Source organism: Anser brachyrhynchus (assembly GCF_964034855.1).
Source record: "Anser brachyrhynchus genome assembly, chromosome: 1".
NCBI lineage: Eukaryota > Metazoa > Chordata > Aves > Anseriformes > Anatidae > Anser > Anser brachyrhynchus.
The window spans coordinates 5,121,562-5,141,126 of NC_137694.1; the positions used below are offsets into that span (position 1 = coordinate 5,121,562).

At 37.6% G+C, this 19,565-nt stretch overlaps 2 long non-coding RNA genes across 5 annotated transcripts; one reads left to right on the forward strand and one right to left on the reverse strand.

Moving 5' to 3' along the window:
• Nucleotides 1–507: 507 nt before the first annotated feature.
• Nucleotides 508–12,161, reverse strand: LOC308188550. 2 transcript variants are annotated; one of them, XR_013945560.1, is made up of 5 exons: nt 11,979–12,161; nt 8,215–8,277; nt 7,445–7,744; nt 1,325–1,703; nt 508–609 (listed from the first exon to the last, which is right to left on the reverse strand). It is a non-coding gene; the product is annotated as an uncharacterized lncRNA (long non-coding RNA). The 2 variants fall into 2 exon arrangements; XR_013945561.1 differs by lacking the exons at nt 7,445–7,744; nt 8,215–8,277; nt 11,979–12,161 and adding an exon at nt 2,351–2,559.
• On the forward strand, nt 2,611–16,458 carry LOC308188551. 3 transcript variants are annotated; one of them, XR_013945562.1, is made up of 6 exons: nt 2,611–3,041; nt 4,023–4,165; nt 8,346–8,414; nt 9,321–9,398; nt 10,539–10,618; nt 15,155–16,458. It is a non-coding gene; the product is annotated as an uncharacterized lncRNA (long non-coding RNA). The 3 variants fall into 3 exon arrangements; XR_013945563.1 differs by having other exon boundaries at nt 9,324–9,398; XR_013945564.1 differs by lacking the exons at nt 8,346–8,414; nt 9,321–9,398; nt 10,539–10,618; nt 15,155–16,458 and adding an exon at nt 4,928–7,457.
• The last annotated feature ends 3,107 nt before the right edge of the window (nt 16,459–19,565 follow it).

Below are 19,565 nucleotides of genomic sequence, written 5' to 3' on the forward strand. Positions count from 1 at the left end.
TTAGGCAATGGTTTATTTGTCACTTGTTTTCTATTTCAATGTGAGCAATTAATTATGAGTGCAAAACCAGTAAGGATGACTGATTAAGCACAGTCAAACTGAAATACACAATTTGAATGTGCAACAATGCCAGTATTGTAAAAATATGATAGAATTTGAAACTTCACAATTTCATTTATACTGTCATTGCTATATTTGGATAATGAGAAAAATTGTGGAAACTATAAACAGAATTTTAAAATAATAAAAACATTGGAATTTACTCTTTAAGCTTCAGATTTCAGAGTATTTTATATGGTTTTGTAACCACAATGAAAACTTTGCCTTGTGAATACATTTCCCAGAAAGAGTTTTGGTTTTGTTCTGTGTTCAAAAATCTCCAAATAAGCAGACACACTCTGCCTTGCAGCCCATCCCTTTGGTGAGAAAATGCACTCTTGGTATCCTGACTAACAAATAATCGTCTATGTTCATGTGAAAAGATAAAACAAGACACTGAAATGCTCGTTTGGGTCAAAATGAGTTTATTTCCCAGGGCATAGGAAATCCCAGCTGAATTGGTTGCTGCAGTGACACAAGAAACATGCAAACTGTACCCTTGATTAGAATCTGGAAGAGAGAGATAAAAGGTTTATCTGTGTGACAAGAGCTGTTTGATGGACTATTAGATGACACTTTTCTATGTCTGCTTAAATCTCCCAGCTTCTGTTGCTGCTTTGTTACTAAAATAATAATAACAACAATCTTGTCTTTCAAGGAAGGCTTTCTGGCAAACGAAATTGATGTGAGCAAATATGCAAATATCACTAATATTTTGCTTCTAAACACATGCAAAGACATGCATGCGCATGTGTGATATTTAGGCACCATCACGAACTGTAACATGTAAACCTGTCCACGTGTCTTTGTTTTTCCCACACTCTATAATATATCAAAGTTTTCAAGTACTCATACGTGTTTGTAAGCTGGCATAGCTGTAGACAAACAAGCTATTACTGCATAAGCCTATGAACATAGATTGAGGTACAAATACATACATGCTATACCTATATATAACCAAATATAAATGTGTGTATTAATTCACAAATACCTCTATGTATACATATACATATGATCAGACTGCCTTGTTACTGCATATGTAGCATGTATATGTACTCATGTATATTTCTGCCTGTAATACACATACATGTATATTTTCATTTCTATAATATGTGTTCATTATATATACATATATATTAGATAATACATACATTGTGTGCATATATAAAAATATATCTACATACGTATGAAAACCTAAGTTTAAATGTAATTTGACATACTTTACCTCAATTTAATGCTTTGTCTTGGACAACAGGCACCATGATGACCTGATGCAATTCAGCTGTGTTCTCAGTGTGACTTCAGAGTAGGCATAGTCACACTGTGGTGGACTTGCACAAATCAGGTAGACGGTTCTAAATGAGGGATGAAGTGATAGAAGAAGAACTCTTGCAGAATGTGATAGGGACAAGGAGAAGTATATATATATATATAGGGACAAGGAGAAGTCCTTAATCAGGTCTCCCAAATTATCATATTATGTTTGTTTGTGCTCTCAGGTTGGACAAAAGGTGCTGCCTCTTCTGCTGAAGTTCCTTCAACTACTTCCTGTGCGTGCAATTATAATTCACTCCCACTCACTCTGCAGTTAGATGTGGAAGGGCCTACAAGGAAAGACCTTTGCTTCAGACAGCTTCATAAATTCCAGAGGAAAACAATCTTCCCAGAGGTTAACTTAGCCTTTGTTTTCCTTTAAAAACATAAATCCAGGGGAATTTCCCACACAAAGAAATGTCAGAGTTGAAGTTGCATATGGACATACTCCATATACTTCATTGCTAAGCATCTTCCAAAGCAGAATTAACCCCACAAACAGCTCTGAGGCATGTACTTTTTGCAAAATCTCATAACCAAATATATTTACAGGCTTCCCTTCACCCATTCTTCCCCAAGCTGCAATTCACATCCTGTTCTTCAAGATTATGTTCCAGTACTTAATTAATAAGTGCGCTAAGCATTTCTCGTTGCTGATTTCCTTCTGTTTTAGTGGTTGCCTCATGCTTGGACCAGAATGTGACAACTGAACAGACAGATGGAAAGTCAGCTTAGACCACCTATCTGATTCTTCAGTGAGCTGGAAATGACAGTGTCTTCCCAGCATAGCTAGCAGCAAACCAAAATTACTCCAGATCGCATCAAGAACAGTTTTACTTCCTAAGTAGGGTTATGACTCAGAGTCTTTTTGGATTTTGATAAAACTAATGATAACGATGACATTGCCTTTCTCATCTCTCCTTGTTTTCTGCCTCACCTGTCTACCAGATGTTGTCTTTCTCAGAAACAACCAGGTTGCCTGTTCATTCTGCTGCTTCATAGCCTCAGGTCAGCATGGTTTAACTTCCCAGATAGAGCTATCTGGCTGTAGTATCCAAGGATCTAATTCTCATTTGCTTCTGGTATATCAGGGAGATAATCACCAGCTAAGGGCCTGAGGGACAGCTGGTCCTGGTATGGCTTCAGCTGCTGCAGCTAAACAGGAACCAGATGGGAGGTACCAAGAACATATCTATGCTCTGCATACCCATCAGCAGCTGAAATCTATGTCTGTGTTACATTTCCTTGGTGGTTAGTGGAAGAAAATAGTCGCTTTTAGGGCAAAGTTCACCCTATCGTAAAATTGTCATGTAGAATAGGCCATAGGAACCATATCCCTTGACTATCGAGGGATCTCAGGAAGATTAGGTGGCGTGTAGATATTTAAAAATAAGTGAAGTGAACTTCCCCAGTAAACTGGAATCACAGGGCTTTTGTGTAGTCACAGCAGTAGAGAGCTGATGACCACAAATATGTTAATTTAGAATAATTTATCTGGGTTAGACTGCAAATTTCTGTCCAAGGTGCTCTGAAATTCTCAAAGCTACGTTTTGCACTGCTTATTTTCTAGAAGCATTATGAAGAGAATGATAATCTTAGAAAAGAGCAAGCCACAATGTTCCTTGAAGGTGAGTGATGTTTGTGCATGAGCTTTTTCTGTTTTTTTTTGTGCAACTTTATGATCTCTTAAATGTGTGCATATGTATATGTACATATATATATATGTATGAGAGACAACTAAGTAACTTAAAATGAAAATGCACCAGAATTGAACTAGCAGAAGTTATTCTACACACAGTGAGTCTGTTCTCCATGTCTATCTTAATCCATGCATTACAATTAAATCCACTTCTCTGCACCTGAGTCTATTCACTACATCAAAGCCATCCCACTAAAAGTACTTATTTCACAGTAATTCAGCTATTAATTGGCATTTTCTTCCCCTGCTCCCCCCATGCCAGCCCTCTTACTGTCCTCCTGGAATCATTTATCATGAGCCATGAAAACTCTCATGTCACCTTGTAGTGTGGAATAACTGGAAAGTGTGAATGGTGTTTGGAAGGACTCATTGTCTGATTTATGTTATGCTAAAAATAAGCACTTCTGCTCAGGCTCAGCCTCATAGCAATTTTCTTCATCTGCGGGCAGTGCAGTCACTGCTGACAAATTGTGCAGAAATGCAGACTCAGCAGGACCAGTTCTTCAATTCATACTGCTACTGATTTTTCTTTCTTTCTTTATTTTTGTACTTACTCTTGATTTACATCTGTTTAAGGGTAAGTGAATGAGATCTAATGACGACCAGTAAGGTTGCTTTTGATTTATATTGCTGACTGAGCATCAAGCAAAGTCCAACTGAGCTGTACTAGGTCTTAAAATATTCTGGGTATTAAAATTACAAAATTTGATTTTCTTTTTCTTTTAACTGGAACACAAACAGATATGAAAAGGGACTATAAAAATATTTTAAATGTTAAAAGGTGTCACTTGTTCTCATAGGATATAAATAATTGCAATGCACTATGTAGTCAAGAAAGCAAAATTACCTATGGCTTTAAAAATATTTTGCCTTATAAGCCAACTATCCCTCTGCACCAAAATATTTACAGTGTCACTGTTAAAAAATTGAGAGGCAACATACCCACTGGAAATGTCCAGAATACCTGGATATTGCAGTCTGAGACATGGAGCAGTGAAAATGGGAAGGACCTTGACATGAGTACTTGAAAATGCAGAGGCCACCGTGAAAGAGGTATGTAAAATGCTTCGAACTGCCATATAGTTTCTAACACTTGGACTGTGATATCGGTTGCAGGGTCAAAGAGTGGGAAAGCTGTGATTAGAGTTCATGGTTTCCACTCTTGGGGAATTCCAGTACTCGGAAATGAGACCCTGTTCTGATTCACAACATAGATTTTTTTTTTTATTTTCCAAGGAACTGAAATGAAATAGTGAGGAAAAAAATGATATCAATCTAATCATTTAATGCTATTTCTACATTTTTTCCCTCTCTAAATAAATATTGTGTCAAATAAATATATTTTAAAGTTATTTGAAACACAGATATAATTGTTATAGTATTATACAATTGAATATATATATTTTTTTCTTCTCGTAGAAATGGTAAAAAATTCATACAGTTTCATTCAAAGCTTCTATTTTGACTAGAGCATTTTATGATAGGGGAAGAATATGTTGAGGTTGAGGAATTTTAAGCTAACTTCAGCTTTGCCAGGAAAAAGCAGAGACTCGTGGGTTTCTGCAGAAGCGTAGTTTCTAAGGTATTCATTTGATCTGGACTTATTACCTATCGAATATAATAAAGGGAATTATGCTTTTAAAAGTGCTCAGAAAAAAAAAAATCAGTGCTTTTAAGTAGTGGGTGTATCACTTTGGTCAAAGGTCCACCTTTTATTCGTGTACCTGTGGCTTTCTTCTGTAGCACATTAATGGTACTAGAGCTTTTATTATTTGCTTAAAGGGAGTTCTTTGTGTACTTTCATCTGTTCTCTAGGAAGCTGAAAGACAAAATTCCTGGACAGAATTATGCCATTGGTTCCAACAAGGTAAATGCAGAGAAACAGTAGCATAAGTGTAGAGTCACCTACTGGTGTAAAAGGAAAGCCAGCATCCTCCGTGATGGTATTGCGACACCAGCATGGACCTGCCTGTCCTGATCGCATGGGTTAACATCAAAACAGTGCCAGCCAACACAAATACCTCTCAGTGAGACATGAACACTGATAATTGTTTGTGGAATCTCTTGATTTGTTTGGTTCTGAAGAGAAGGATGTAGGTACTTTTGAAAATTGTATATAGGATGTGACTGGAGCTGTTTGTTTATCCATTGATTGGGAGTTGAGAGACTTTTTTTTTTTTTTTGGCTAAATTTCAGTGTAAACAGGTCATAATATGTGTTGCTTGTATGGAGAGAGCGTGGATCTCTGTCCCAAAGCTCACTATCAGACATTTTCATGTCCGTGGTGGAAAGCAGTAGTGTTCAGCTTCCAAGGAGGCTGATTTTGTCAAAGTCTCATATTCCGGAGGAATCAAAAAAAAAAAAATTTTCAACACAAAATTTATTTGGCAACCTTCTGCCTCACCACTGACACTGATAGCAAAGCCAGGAGGAGCGCCTGTTTATGGTAAGCACTATTCAAGTGCCCAAGAAAGAATTATTTCTGTCCCTGAAGCTCTCACAACCTAACCAGATGGTTTGCAAAGGCAATATTGCTACCTGCCATTCACTGAACGAGGATAAATGCACACAAGAAATGTGTGACAGGCACAGTCAGATCTCCCTAATTCTGTGTTAGTAGTGAAACTGAAAGGCCTCTTTGCTTTCTGTTTAAGCTTAGTTGAAGTTTGTGCTGAATTGGGATCTAGGACTTCTTATCCAGAGACTTTGAACGGCCCCATGCTTCAGTTTCCCTATCAGCAGGGAGGGTAATAACATTATTTAAATCAGATTTTAATTTACATCAGGTTAGTCATTAAAATACTATAGAATTCTTTAGCATTCGTTAAAATGCTACAAGAGAACAAGATACATCCTGTTTTGATTACTCATGGTATAGGATTACTCACAGGGTAGGTTTTTCTCCTGATCAGATGCCCACTGTTCTTTTAACCAAAAGAATAACGTGACTAACAGAAAGTACTGTAATGTTGACAGTGAATACCAAATGCTTCTATTCCATGAATTCTTCTTCATATGTAAAAGAAATGACTGAATGACTTACTGCAAATGCTCATCTGAACTAAAGCGACTTAATGCAAAAGGGCACAAGCAGCAAATTAAGAGCGCACAGCAGATTTTGATCTCAGTTCAATGAGTTTTGCTTGGGCACAGGTCCATTGGCTTCTTCACCCATCCAAGTGAGACACAAATCAGGCTGACATACGTATGCATGTCTGATAAAAGTGCGCAGGGTTATGTCCATATTAGTCATGCGATAACAGGACAGATACATGTTAGGGTGGAACAGTGTTAGCAAATTATCTCACAAAAGGCTATTTGTCTTCCTTGGGATGTGTGCCACTGTTATAACGAGTCTGAATAAATCTACATTCCTGACTTCCTGTCATGGAGACTTAATCCAGCTCAGTCAGCGAAGGGATGCAGGCTACAATAAAACGCTTGGAGAAGGAAAAAGCTACAGTAGGCCTTGCGTTCTCCCTCCTGCTGATCCACAGTTCTGCTCTCAGGCCCACACAGTGGAGACAGAGAAGGAAAGGGCTCATCAAACATTGCAGCTGTGATGTGGCCAGCTGGCTTCCCTTCATAACCACTGGCCAGATGTTGAAACATAAGTGACACGTTTCTTATTCAAAAGTAATGGCCCAAACAGGCCGTGCTGTGATAGTAGCTATTTCTGTATTGACCAGCAGCCTTCAGCAAAGTGTAAATCCTTCCATTTTACCTGCTCCTCTATTAACTGTGGTAACATCGTGACATGCCAGAGCCCTCTGCACTACAGTTCCCCTCTCTGCGACACAAAGAGAATCATCACAGCAGAAACAGCAGGAATTTAAGCTCCCTGTTGGCTTTGCTTAAACCACCACTAATGTGCACTAGAAACACTCCTGTATTCTGTCTTTCATCAGTAAAGCAGCAGTATATGTTAACTCCTTAAACTTCAGAAAGATGTGCAAAGCTGGCCGGCCTACACCTTAAATTAACCAAGGATTTATAGGGAAGAGTGAGCAGAGAAAGAGAGAGCATTAGACTTACTGTCCCCTCCCCAAAACTCAGCAGAAAGGAGCAGGACATCCTGGATTGCATCTGTCTGTGCTCACAGTCTTTGCCTGTCTGCTGCTTTTGGGTTATGAGCTCTTTTGTAACCAGCCTCTGCCACGGAGGTATTTACAAAACAAATTTATAATCACGGGATCCCATTCTCAGCTACCAAATATTATTGCTATACTGACTCGAGGACAGCCAGCGATGGAAGAAAATAGCTCTGTTCGACTCCTCGCCCTGTTTGCTGGAGCAGGGCCTAAACCGTGAAGTTTACATATTGTTTAATACCGTGACCTCTGCGCACTTGCTAATCCCTCATCCACCACTCTGCAGCTTCTTTCTTGCCCTCAGCCTCCAGACTAATACCCAGAAAGATGCTTGGATTTCCAAAACTGCAAACCACGCAGTTGTCAAATTGGCAGGGGACATTTTGTGGACTCAGCACACCACCCTGTCATGACCAGGGCTGCAGGATCTCTCCTTCCTGTGGATAATCACATCTTCAAGTGCATCAAGCCCCTTCCAGCTGCAGCAGGATTTTGATGCCAGCAGAAAGATTGCTTCTCACTCTCAGGGCAAGCTGAAATACTGCAAGTGGGAAAAAGACTTTGGAGGCTATTACCTGGATAAATAATATTTCCCAAATCAATGTTTATATCCTTTAAATTACCAATTAATCCCCATTGTGATGCTTCTTAAATACTGTCAGATTTTATTATTGATGGTTTTGTACTCTGGGATATTTAATTTGTGTTACAAACTCAGGAATTTTCTCTTTTATTCGGGAATGCCCAGTGCTTCTTTGTTGCAGGCTCTGAGTACGAGCTTCCAGGCAAGCAGAGAAGCCATAAACCCACGGTGTTTCACTCCTCTACAGTACCTGTACACTGACATGCCCTTATCCTACGGCATACAGAAGGTGATTCATCCCACCGTTCTGGAGAGTTTAGCTGCTTTACATTTTTTCTGCATGCATGACAAGCAGTGATCAGGACGCAGCTGATGGTTTGAAAGTTCAAATCCAAGCTACATCTTAGCCATTGTTTGTATAACTGTACCTTAAAAATCAGTGTTTAGGAGACTGGAATGGGCTGCTCACACTTTCCTTCTCTTTAAAGTTTCTGGAAAAAAAAAATATATAGGGAGAGACTTGTATTAGCATGTCACTAAATCTGAACCAAAATTTCAGACCACACAAAGTGAATTGAAGAGGAAGACCTTTCCTGGAGGACAGTCACTGGGAGAGAAATCAAAGCAGGTAAGCGCATAGATCCCGTGTCAAAACGACTGTATATAGAAGTGACTTTTTCTAAAAATATGTGCCCAAAATAGAGCACCTGGCAGTGCTTGTCATGCAGTGTCACTGAGAAACACTGATTCAGCAGTTCTGCACAATGTGTAAGAGAAAACCCCTGTCACTGCTTCTATAATTAAGCTCACTGGAATACTCGATTATTAGGAAACACTGAAAATATGTGCATGCACATATTTAGTCCTAATGTAGAACCCTTTGCCTCAAAAAAAGTGCCTTTTTGCCCTTACATCTTAGAAAAAGTTTTCTCTCTTCTTAGAAACATAAGTTCTCCCCCCAGAAATTCTGTTGTTTAAACCTCAGTTTTCGTGAAACATAACAAAAAAATAATGACATTAATTTCAATGCTTTGAAATAGTTCAAAAGGAAATGTTTCATTTGGAAGCATCTTATTAAAAATCAAGCACCTCCCAACATAAACACTTTCCAGGGGGAAAAAAAAATGACTCAGCCTCATACCATTCCTGGAAAAAAAAAAAAGATATATAAAAATCTGAGTTTGTTTACTGACTGTCCTTGTGACTTTAAAAATAAAAAAATAAAAAAAATCCTATCAGTAGGAACAGCGCTAAATAGGTGTGCAGGAAATGAATAAATTTGATAAAAAATTACTGAGAGCAAAAAATACAGAAAAGGAGGGGGAGGCTTTGAAATTATATTATGTAAGGTGTTATGTTATGAAGAAATATTAAACAAAGGCCTTCCCTGAAACACAATCATGTCCATATTGAAATTAAGTACCTTTTAAATATAAGGCACATACTTCACAATACAGATTCTCCGAGGGCTTTGATTAAGAGGTGGCAGGAAAAAGCTTTTAATTAATATAATATGTTGATTTCTGTTTTAAAGCAGATTGTTCCAAGAGCTGCAATCACATAAGCAAGTTATTCTTCAATAAGTAAGAAGGAATTAGGAGCCAGAGCGAAGGTAAGTATGCAAGACTATTTAATTGTTGGCTTTTTTCTTTTTTCTTCAGTATTCTAATTGAGCCTGGAATTTGGATATTTCTGAATAGTTCTAACAGTTACAGGTTAGATCCTGTCTTGAATCCAGACCTTTTTTATGCCTCTCAGGCCAACATTTATTCTGTATAATGAAACAGAATTTTCTTGAGGAAATAATACCTTCAAAAACCTTTGCTTCAAAAACAGGCTTTTGCCTTTGGCCTGAGGCATCATTTTTGGAGACCATGCCACTTGAAGCAAAGAAATGGCATCTAAACAGAGCTCTGAAAATCACAGTAACATTAAGTTTGTCTAATCAAGTGTTCTGATATAGGGAAATTTCTCTGGATCATAAGTTAACCAAACAGTTATTCAAATAGGTGTACAGTCTTTAACATGAATTCAAGATATTTGCTCCACTTACAACTCATGGCAATGCATTCCACAAGTTAATTATCTGCTGTCTTAAAAACAAACAAATAAACAGCAAACCAACCAACAACAAGAAAACAACAACATCCCCCTGCCCCTATCCCCCATTTAATCCATTTCACAGTAGCTATGTTGCTCATCAAATGCCTTAAACATTTAATATTTTGGAAGGGATATTAACTCAGGGCTTTTTAAAGCCAGAAAGATTTATTTTCTCATCTTTCTTGACCTCCTAAGTGACAGAGGTCATGGGACTTCTCTGAAGTAATTCCTGCATTAACTGTTCTATGTTGTTTTCAGTAGATCCAAAATTCACAGAGGACATCACTCTAGCTTTGAAAGTGGGCAGTGGTGGAGGGAGTTGTTCCATTATTTAATTACCCTCATTTGTTCCAGCCCATGTTTGTTTGGCTTCTAATTCCATCTTTTGGATCATGTTATACCTTTTTTTGGTAGAACAACTATCCCTCTCCTTGTCCATTGTTGATTTCTGTTCGAAGTGTAATATTTGTATGATTCAGATCCTGATTTGCCCTTTTAATTATTCAGCTCTCCTCTGCTCTTCGTATTATTAATATACTTTTATCAGCACTGACTTAAAATAAAATGTCAAATAATAATTTCAGGTCCACAGTGCTTAAAAAAAGAACTTTTTATTCAATGACCTTCTCCACTCACTTGTTCATTTCAGGGCTTCTGCACTGTCCCACATCAGAATTCTCTCCAAAGCTAAGGCATGGGGTGTTCCAGATACCACATCTCTTTCCCCAGGCAAGTTAATGGTTAACAAATACCAGTCCAACACAGATTTCTAAAATTTGTAATCCCTTCCTAATGGTGTTCTGTCAACCTCTGATGAACCTTGTTCTTGTGTTTGGATTATTGAACCTCCCTTGAAAGAGTATTGCTACTGCTTTCTGGAGACAGTGGGTCTGTTAGTGAGGGCAGAGGTATTTCCTGAAGATTAGCTGTCTCATCCTGATGGGGGTATTGCATGATTAAATTCATTTCAAGCAAGCCAGAAGAATTCTTTTTATCTGGAAACTTTGACCTCCTGTGTGAATTGGATCCTGAATGACTTCCCATTCAAACTAGGGAATAAAAGTTCTGCCAGAAAGGAGACCTAAGGAGGTACTGAGAAAGTCAAGAAAGGAGACATTCTCAGAGTATTGTGACTAAGTTAAACATAGTTTGGATTTCAGGTGGCCAGAACTTTTGCAACCAAAAATAGTCAATGTATTCCTCAGTATAAAGATGTCAGGAACTATCCCTAGGGTGTTGCATGTGGCTGTGGGACACCTTTGGTGTTTGCAGTCACTGAGATCCTGGCTGAGGTTTCAGGTTGCTCTCAAAAGAGTTCAAGGGGACAGACAGGACCAGTTTTAGGTCACTTGGTATTTTGAGACTGTGTCCTTGATGGCCCTTCACAGATAGGCTGAGGCCCGAGCTCTGTTATCCTCTCACTGTGTAAAATTTCATATCTGAACTTTAGTTTTTTTTTTTTTTCAAGAAGAACAAAACTGAGAAATATAGCACTATAGATTAAAAGTGGTTATGAAAAGATGAAACAGCTTTCACATTCGTGATCATGTTATTTTTTTTAAATATATTATGCTAGATTTTTATTTTTTTTTTCATTCTGACACATCTAGAATATAAAGATGACTTTAAAACACAAGTTTAAATGTCCTAACAAAGTATGAATTGATGCTTTAAAAGAAGTCATGTCTCATTAGAAAACCCCATGCATCAGAGATATTGTCACTTAGATTATTTTAGAATATCCTAGGGAAATAAAAACTTGTGGTTTCTGTGACCTGTTACAGCAGATGGAAAGATAACAATTGTGACCAGACATTTTGGATATGAAAACACCTAAGAGAGCTGTTTTCATTCCTCTAGCAACTGACAGAAAAATGGTCAAGTCAGCTCTTCAGCATATCAATCTGCCTACAGATTTGGAAAATCACTTATGATCTGAAACTTAGCTAAAATAGAACAACACTAAACCTCACACATCTGCTAGTCAGCTCAACATAACCACATCACCAGCCCATGACAAGGATGTTCCTTAATTCTAGTTTCTTCTCTGTACTTTCAGGAACTAGAACCCCATCCAGCATTTTCTTACCTTTACCTGCTCTTGTCAGGGGTCCCACAGTAAGCCCATAGATGCTGAAAGGAGCTTGGTTGATGGGTTGAATGTTGGTTGCAGCAGATTATGTTACTCTTCCATTGGGAGAGAGGCAGAGGTGGTTGTCTTAACCAGAAGTAGAGGTAGGACAAAGTTAGGTGTTCACAAAGCATTCATCCTTGTCTGACTGGAATAAAAGACAACCTGAACCACCTTCTGCCTGTGCTGGTGGGTGGATATCTGTATGCTGGAGTGTGTGTGCCAAATGAGAGTGTGCCCTGCTGCAGCCATAGCCTCGGGAAAGCTAACATCTCTCCAGGGCTCTGCTTTCTCTCTACCTCATGAGAAGTGGCCGCACAGAATGGAATGATTGATGCAAGTAGGAAATTTTCCCACTGAAATCAGACAAGTCAATTGACTGAAATATTTTTTGAATTCATGCTAATCGAAGAGAACCCTTTCAAATGAGGAAAAAAAAAAAGCTGTAGGAAAGTGGGAAAGAGATACTGGAAAAATGTAAATGTTTTTTTATTTGGACTCTTTCAAAGTAATTTGAGGTGATGTTTCATTTAAAAATATACTTCAGTTTTATTTAGAGTAGAATAAACATCCTTTCCAAGGGCTCAGAAGTAAAACGTTTCATTTCAGTCTGAAAAAAAAAAAATTGACTTGAAATGAAACTTTTTCTTTTGCTGCTGTTTGCCTAGCTTCCACATCTCTTTTTCATGTCACTTCAAAATAAAATCAGAAGCCGTATGAAAAAAAGTGACAGTGAAACCCAGGCCTTTCACATCTCTTGTATTTAGCTGTAAAACTGTTGGGCTTCTTAGCATTTTTCATTCATTTAACTGTACTCATGTCTGTAGCAACAGTGCATGATCTTAGAGGAACTATCTGCTACCAAAATGAGACAGATTCCTGCAGAAAGAAAATCTGCAATTTTGGCTACTGATGATGTTACGTGGTCAGCAGAAATGTGAATACCAGTGCAGTCTCCTCTGATGAAGGGCCACTGCTTGTATATGGATCTTGCATTGTTTCACAGAGCCCCACAAAATTCATTTTCAGTAGTTTTCTCATTTCTTTCCTTTTCCATGCCCAACTTCCAAACAGGAGGTCAGGTTAAACTTCTGGCTGGTATAATAGCTAATTACACTCCTTATTTGGCCTAGGATGCAGGGTGAGGCATAAATTAGGACCTGATAGCTTAGTTGGTGCCGCGGCAGGCTATTAGATGTGTGTCAGTGAGCAAAGATCTGATCAAAGCTCACAGTGAGGCAGTCAGAGGTCGTGAAGCATGGCTGGGGCCTAATTGCTGGGCTGGGCACTAAAAGGAAGTTTGCAATGGAAGGCCATTAAGCTGCAGCCTTTCCAATCAGTGGAGCAGAGCTATGGAGAAATGCTGTTTTGGTGAGTAAGGCAGGGAAACGAAGGGTCTGGTGCTAATCCTGCCCCATGTAATGATGCTGATGGCTCACCTGGTTTCTAAAGAGCTTTTCTAAGGAAGGGCAGAGTCTGTCCCTAAACATCAGTTCTGGCAAGAGCCTATTTTGAACACTTTCTCTTAATTTAAATGGTTTGGTCAAAAGAAGGAATCTTTCTTCTTATTATTTTTTATTATTTATTTATTTATTGTTATTTAAGAGCTGGCACAGAGAAATTCAGCTGGTTGTAAATGAGCTGGTGGCAACTTGGCTTCTAGGGTAGAGGGTGGTGAGGGCAGAGAGTTTATACTTTTGAACAGCTGCACTTACAACAAAATGGGAGAACAGTAATAAGTGCTCTTTATTCTCAAAATTGCCCTAGACACTCTGTGCAGCCCATAAGCTTATTTTGCCCATTTTAGGAATGAGGAAACTGAGGCAAAATGAAATTAGCATGCTAATCAGAGTACAGTCTTCACTCTCTTTGTATTTTTACACTCAGATTCCCACAGCTCAGACTTTTCAGAGTCAAAATGACATATCTTAACTGATTTGAAGAAGAATGAAAAACCATTTCCCTATTTTGTTCCCTTCTATCATAGAAGTTAATCATCTGTGATGTATCAATCACATCATCAACCTTGTTTCCTTTCAGCTCTTTTTCAGAGCTCTGAGAAATTTTCCCAGTTAAACTTTTGTTGAGGACGGTATCAGTCTCGATTTCTCTCTCCTATTCCTCAGAAAAGTTTGAATAAAATAAAATAAATGGTAACTCTTTGTAAGTTCAGTGAAGGAGGACAAACGCTTCTATTTTTTAAACATCAGTATCATTTTTATATATGTCAACAGTTTAAATGAGCTAGCTGTTTTAGTTATAACATGACACAAGACCTAAATAGCAGAGGCCAAATATTTTCATGTCTGTTTGGAAGGGGCACCTTGAATATAAACAACGATAAATAATACAGAAAGGTCCGGTGGTTCCAACCAAATATGGGTTATCAGAACGAAGGCTGGAATTTCAACACAGAGAAATTTCCGCTCTGTCAACATTTATTTTCAGTCTGGTTTCAAAGAAAATGTCAAATTTGGGGGGAAAGAAAAAAATCTAATGAATTCTTAAGACATAAATGTTGAAATGTATTGGTAACACTTCAGCTTTCAATTACTCCCAACTATGTTGTTGCAAAGTAAGAGAAACTGTAGTTTAGATGAGTCATGTTCAATGTTTCTTCATGGGTTCTTTGCCATAACTACATTTCTCATGAACCCACGTGTCCCAGCTCATGGAACATTTTCTTGATTTGTGAGTCAATATCCAGCCTCTTAGGCCATGTCACTTAATTTAATCTAACATGAGAACTCTACAAGAAACAAATACAGTTGCAGTAAAAAGATCTTACACAAACTCCCACCTGGATGGGAATAACTTTTCACTCCTTCTCTCCTTTTTCTCTCCCCTACCTGTCCTTGGGGCAGGGCATGAAAGTGTCATTGGCAATGGTAATTATTGACAGGTATAACGTAATTACCAAGGTATATCACCAGCCTGTCAATGAATTCATACCTTTTAAATATACAATTTATTATTTAAATATATAATTTATTATTTAATGAACTTTAAAAATAGAACTTGTAGCTGTAGTTTTCTTTCTTTGGATCAAAGGAATTGTAATTCCATTTAAATGAATGAATTTAAGGAAAATATACTGAAACAAAGATTAAAATCTTTTGCATGGTATTTCACAGGTGGCACAGAAAACAAGAACAACATTTGATAGGTTTTCCAGCTGCTTGCAACCTATTTTCTTTCAAAGAAAATCACTCACTGTGTTAAAACATTAAGAGAAAGGAAAAAAATATTGTTGCTGGATTTGTCTTTTTCTTTTCCCCAGTATTGAAGAAAATGAGAAGAGAAATCTGTTTCATGTCTCTTTCTGTGCTTTTCATACAACTTAACTAGATTATTAGAAATGTTCAGTAATAATCTGTAGATGAAAGGAATGTTAACTCTTGAGTCTTTATTATGATTAAGGCTTGAAGTCATTTGAAAATTGTATGTGGAACATGATCTATTACATCTTATGGCAAATAGGAGCTCATATATTTAGGCTACAGCTAAAGAGTAACATCTGCCTATGTATTGAAGAACTAATTGCTAGCAAAAGAGAAATGAATATGTTTGTGACTTCGTATGGTAAACTCGGCAATAAAGAGAATAAGGTCCTGATGTGGAAAATTGAAAGCCAGTTGTTCTGCAGAATAAAACTATTCTTCTGTGAGGAGTAATGGAAGAAAGCTTTTTCTTTTATATCCTGAGACAGAAGGCAAGCACAAGACTATATGCTTTTAAGCTGAACTTCCAAACCCATGACTGATAAATTGGTTTCAATAGATGTTGATGGTAATACTGCCACAGGCAAAGGTGTTCTGGCAACAGACCTGATCCTGTTGAACTCAAAAGCAAAATTTCTTAACTTGCAGTATCTGTCTTGGTATTTACACATTTTAGAAATAAGCCAGCAACCCAGATTTAAGAGTGGTATTTGAACTTCTCTAAACGCAGTCTTGTTACTGGTCTTTGCATTCTGCTTGCTAGGAAGTCAAAATTATGTCATTTGAAAATTTCATATCTGGATCCAGTTTTTATTTTAAAGTACTCTCAGCACTTCAGGTTGATCTGTTCCAGTGTTTTAGTTCAGGTCTCCCTATTCTCAGTTTTATACATTTGTACATGCAAATGCTTGAAGTTTCTTATTAATATGCATGCAATCCTATGGAAAAAAAAAAGTTATATATATTTTTGTTTCTCCAATTTGTGGTTTCATACATGGGAAAAAGAAGCAAAGAGGAAATATTATCCTTGGCTTGATCTGCTGTAAGTACCACTATCATGTAAATATAGCCTTGAAGAACACAAAAATTACTCAAATGAATTTGAAACACTGTTTGCAGACCTCAACTTCATTTTACAAAAGCACCTGTTGGAATCTTATGTATCTAAATAATTAATTCACTTAAAAAAATAATTTTAATAATTAATTAATAATAATAAAAAATACACTTGTATGAAGAAAGCAACTTTCTAAGCAAATTCTTCAAGTGATGTAGTGCTCAATCAGGAGAATTAAAGGAAGAATATAGGTTTCTTACTCATAGCCTTTCCAAAGGTTTTGGTAGCACAGTTACTTAGGTATATTTAAACATCTCAGAGAAGGGTCCTTTACTTTAAGAATATACCACTGTTGACAGTTTGGTAGATAAAGCACATGTATCTGGAACCAAGGAAGCATAGCTGTGGGGTTTAATAGATGCATATGTATACCCCTCAAATACATATAAACAACTACATTGTTAAGGCATATGATACAATCCTAGCATATACATGTGGGTGTACAATCTGTGTGGGTTATTGAGTTCAATAGAAGCTGATTCTATTCAGATACATGACATCACTGAGATCGATAGTAAAATAATACTAGCATTTCTGGTACTCATATCTAAAACAGGATGTGGACAAATTGGTAAGTGTTGAATACTATCGACTAAGTTGAGTTCCAGGTCCAAGTCAAAAATGTTCACTCCTTAGTGAAGTTCTTTGGCATGTCTGCTGCAGACACTCATGCAAGATGATTGCAGCAGCCTCTTAAGAGCTAAAAAATGTAATAATGAGTTTGTTGTGTATCGTTTTATCTGCCATTTGCTCTCAGTTGGATGCAAAAGGCTTGTTTGAGCAGTAGGAAACACATACTAGTGACCTGTCAACTCACTGGCAGCTCTCAGGTCCATGGTTTTTCTTTGCTAACCCTGCCAATATACCTCGTAGATGATGTCTATGTGTACAGGGTAGAACAGGGTCCATTGGTGCTGGAAAAATATTATAATGGCTATGTTTTCCTGGATGAATTTGGATCTTGCAAGTCTAGCCTGGAATAAACAAGTTACTGAAACCTACTTAATAGACGTATATTGAGCAGGCAGAGAACTGTATGGATAGATAAATAATTTTCCAGTCTGCACAAAAAGTGGTAAAAAATCACCAAACACATGGAGGAGCTGCAAACTTATGAGGAGATTCTTATAGTCAAATGGTATTCAAAGTATTACATGAGTATTAAAAAAATAAAAATAGAAAAAATCAGCATGGACTGATGTCTTCATCCACAGCCAATGCAAGTCCTGGATCATACCCAGGTGTAAGGTAAGACTGCCTGGAGCCAAAGATATCTCAAAACTCCCAATACAGTCAGCATTTCCTGACCCCACTCTTCTCAAAATCCTTTTCCGCAAAAGAAAGAGCAAATCAATACCTAGTTAGTTTAAGCATTTATGCACATGACCCTCTAATGTCAGACTATAGATACATATGGGGCAATGCATTAATATCGACATGGACTCCACTAAAATGTTAGTGAAGTACTAGAGGTATTGAGGACAATGAATTTATACAAATATGACTATGCAAAATATAAATAATTTCATGTCTGTTTAGTGGACTCGGAGTATTAACATAAAATAGCAAGTCATGTAGCCCTTCCTACTCTTCAGCAAAGCTGATCCTGTGTGTAAATTTTGCTCTCTGTATTCTGGGAGTTCTGAATTTAACTCACTACTGACATGGTATAACTTACCGTTTGAACTACTTAGTTGGAAATTGTCATTTTAAGTTCCCATTCAATGTCTGCCACATCTCTTTCTTGATAGAAATCATTAATCTTTATTAAAATCCTCTTGATGGATAGACTTTAAGGGTGGTATTCTGGATTTGCAATACTGGAAATGAGAACAGTGTTTGATGCTCAGTTACTGGAGTGAAGATAGATCTTTATTTGACGTGAAAACAGCTCTGGCAAGCTGTGAATTTACCCCAAATTATGGCTACCCTGTACATTTCTTTCCTCCATTTCCATCCAGAAAGACAGCCTCCTTGTTGGAAATTTCCATTCTCCCAAAGCAGCTCCCCGGCAGGTTTGCACTGGTTCAAAGCATATCTAACATGGCAATTGAGAGGTTTGTTGGGTTCACATGCAACGCAGAAAGCAATTTTACTTTTATACTTGATGTTCTTGTGCACATCTGACCAGAGTAGCCAAGTGCACAAGTTGTAATCTTACCAAAAGCAGTAGGTTGATATCAAAGACTTTGCAGTGAAGCAAGGAATTGTGGCAGTACTTCAAGGAACAGGTTTGCAATTAACTGTTAAATACAGATTGAAGGAATGCCCTGCTTGGTTGCTGCAGGCTTTCCTTGCGTGCCAGAGATGACTGAATCTAAAGCACAGAGCATGGCAAGATGATAACCTGTTAGCAGGGGGAAAAATATGGGGAGAATTACTGAGTAGTTGATAACATGCTGGCTGGTTAATAGTTTCAAAATATTGCACAACATAACAAATCGGACCCTCTGAATTACAATTCTTTTGACAAAAAATAAAATGGAAGTAAAATAACCAACTCATATTGTGCAAGTGAGGTTTCTTAAAAAAAAAAATCAAAGGATGTTAGAAATTGCTCAGCCTACACACTCTTTCTGCCATGGAATGACAATACAGATAACAGTGCATGCAACTTGGAAAAACAAAACAAAACACTTTGCTGCAAAACTAGAGTAAACTGAGAAACTGAGATAGTTTTTATTCTTGGCGATGTAATCTAGGGTCTATTGCGCTCAGTGATTCTAATTTTAGGGTGAGAGGTATGGAACAGACTATTTTGATTCTGTTTTCTGCCTGGGGTTTTATTAGACCCTTTTTTTTTTTTTTCTTTTTCTTTTCTTTCCAGTGTGAGCTCCTACTTGGACTGCAAGCTCCATTGTGCAAGGGATGTCTTAGGTGTATAGCACCTCTTAGTATAGTCAAACACTGATTTCCATTTGATGTGACTACTGTATAGGAGGCCAACATATATGATATGGACCAAGTGGAACTGGGCTTCCAAGGCTTTGCTTCTCTAGCAAAAAGAGAGAAAGCCTCAAGTGACTTTTTTTTCTTTATTCCCACAGTGATAGTTCTGCTTATATCGATAACTCTGTCCTTACTACTTTTCCTTATTAATTTTTACGTGACCTGTGCTTCTATGAACTCTTTCAGTAAGTGAGAGTGCCTACCTCTTTTTTAATTGTATACCCCTGTGGATAAGAATTGCTTTTAATGAGAATAATC